Source organism: Antechinus flavipes, chromosome 4 (assembly GCF_016432865.1).
Source record: "Antechinus flavipes isolate AdamAnt ecotype Samford, QLD, Australia chromosome 4, AdamAnt_v2, whole genome shotgun sequence".
Lineage (NCBI taxonomy): Eukaryota > Metazoa > Chordata > Mammalia > Dasyuromorphia > Dasyuridae > Antechinus > Antechinus flavipes.
Window position 1 is genome coordinate 75,418,752 of NC_067401.1, and position 2,196 is coordinate 75,420,947.

Sequence of the window (2,196 nt, forward strand, 5' to 3'; positions counted from 1 at the left end):
TATAATATTTGGAATGACTTAAAAAAACAAACAAAAAACAAATGTACAATAAGAGACCTGAAGATACATTGTAGAACTTTGGGAACGTTTGCTTCCAACATGATTAGACTGCTCATCACTTCCCGCATTCCTTTTAAATCCTGAGTCAAGTGTCAAAAATAAAATAAAGTAAAATAAAGCCATGCCAATCCAATCTTTCTTTTTGAGGGAGTGGGGGCAATTATCATGTTACACCCTTTGATCAAAAAACAAAACCAAAAAAATACAAACAGTCCATTTAGAAGTATTTGCAATGGACAACGAAGGGCTGAGATTCATCATACTGCTGGTTGGTGACCCACATCTTCTGGAAGGTGGAAAGAGAGGCCAGAATGGAGCCTCCAATCCAGACAGAGTATTTGCTTTTAGGTGAGGCAATGATCTTGATTTTCATTGTACTTGGGAATAGGATTGTAATCTCTTTCTGTATTCTGTCAGCAATTACCCAGCAATGTCTGGACACATGATGGTACCACCAGACAATATGCTTTGGGCATACAGATCCATGTGGATGTCAACAGCAGACTTCAAGATTGAGTTGGAGGTAGTTTTGTGGATTCTACAGGACTCCCAAGCTAAGAAAGATGGTTGGAAGAGAGCTTCCTGGTATTGCCAGTGGTGATAACCTGACCATCGGGGAATTCATAGCTCTGTCCCAGAGAAAAGCTAGAAGCATCAGCGACCATTTCCTGCTTGATGTCTAAGACAATATAATACATTTTCTTCTTGATATTGGGCAGAATTTCCCTTTTAGCTGTGGTGGTGAAACTATATTCTCTCTTGGTCAAAATATTTATAAGGTAGTGTGTCAGATCTTGGCCAGTCAGATCCAGATGGGGACGAGCCTAACCTTCACAGATGGGCACAATGTGGGTCATACCATCCCTGGAGTGCCTCAGAATACCGGTGACACCACCATATGCAACCTGGATGGCCACAGGACTTTGAAGGTCTCAAACAATCGGAGTCTTCTTTTCTCTTTTGGCTTTGGGGCTCAGGGGGGTTTCTGTGAGAACATAAAGTGCTCTTCAGGGACCACACAAAGCTCATTGTAGAGCATAATTATGCTATTATCAGTATAATGCCAGACCTTCGTGTCATCCCAGCTGATGACAACAACATATTCAAGGGGGTACTTCAGGGTCAGAATATTTCTCTTGCTTAGGGTTGTCTTTCTAGCCCATACCTTCATCATGTCTTGATATCTAGGGTACTCAGTCAAAAGGATGACAGCCTCCTGCAAAGCCAGAGCCATTGTGATGAAGCATATTGTGAGAGGAACAAGAACATCATTCATGGTAAACTTGAAAGTGGCAAGTTTGAAAGAGTAGAGATGGTGCCATACCTGGAGGCAGGGGGGAGGCAAGTGCATACAGGACAGAAGAGCTCACAGCTCCAAATGTCACTTTAGGAAAAGCACTTTAGCAGTTGACTGAAGGATGGACCAGAGAAGGGAGCAATTTATAGTGGGGAGACAGACTATTTTCATAATTCCAGGAGTAGATGATGTGGGCTTGCATTGGAAGAGAAGAGAGTATATCTAAGAGATATTGTAAAGGATTAAAGAACTGTCAATAGATTGGCTATGTGGGGGGAGTGTGAGTAAGAAATAGAGGAAGATGACAAGGTTTTGAGTCTGGGTACCAATAAGCTAATTGTACCATTAACATTAATAGGGAGATTTGGAAGGAAAGAGTTGTTTGGGGAAAAGATAATGCATTCTGTTTTGGAAGCACAAAGTCTGAAATACCTGTGGAATATCTGAATTGTCCAGAAGTCAGTTGGTGATATGAAACAGGAGTTCAGGAGAGAAACTAAAATTGTATACTTAGAGGTGAAAATCATCTACACAGTGTTATTAATTGAATCCATGGGAGCTGCCATCAAGGATTCACAATCTATACTTAATTGTATTTTATACTGTTTTGTTATATATTTCCCAATTGCATCTTGATAACTGGGGCTTCAGTCTGGGGTGTTGTGGGCTGTATGCAGACATAGGGCCCCAAGACTGACACTTCTGCTCTTTGATCCAGAGGGACTAAAAATCTGTATTAGAGGAAGGAGTTTGTATATGGGATTTTCAAGCACAGATGAAATTACAGTTTTAGACCAAAATAAACAACCAAAAAAACTCAATCCAAAATCAATGCCAGG

At 40.8% G+C, this 2,196-nt stretch overlaps 1 pseudogene; it reads right to left on the reverse strand.

The window, feature by feature from the left end:
- Positions 1 to 277: 277 nt before the first annotated feature.
- Positions 278 to 1,294, reverse strand: LOC127561268 (actin, cytoplasmic 2-like; annotated as a pseudogene).
- Positions 1,295 to 2,196: the final 902 nt, after the last annotated feature.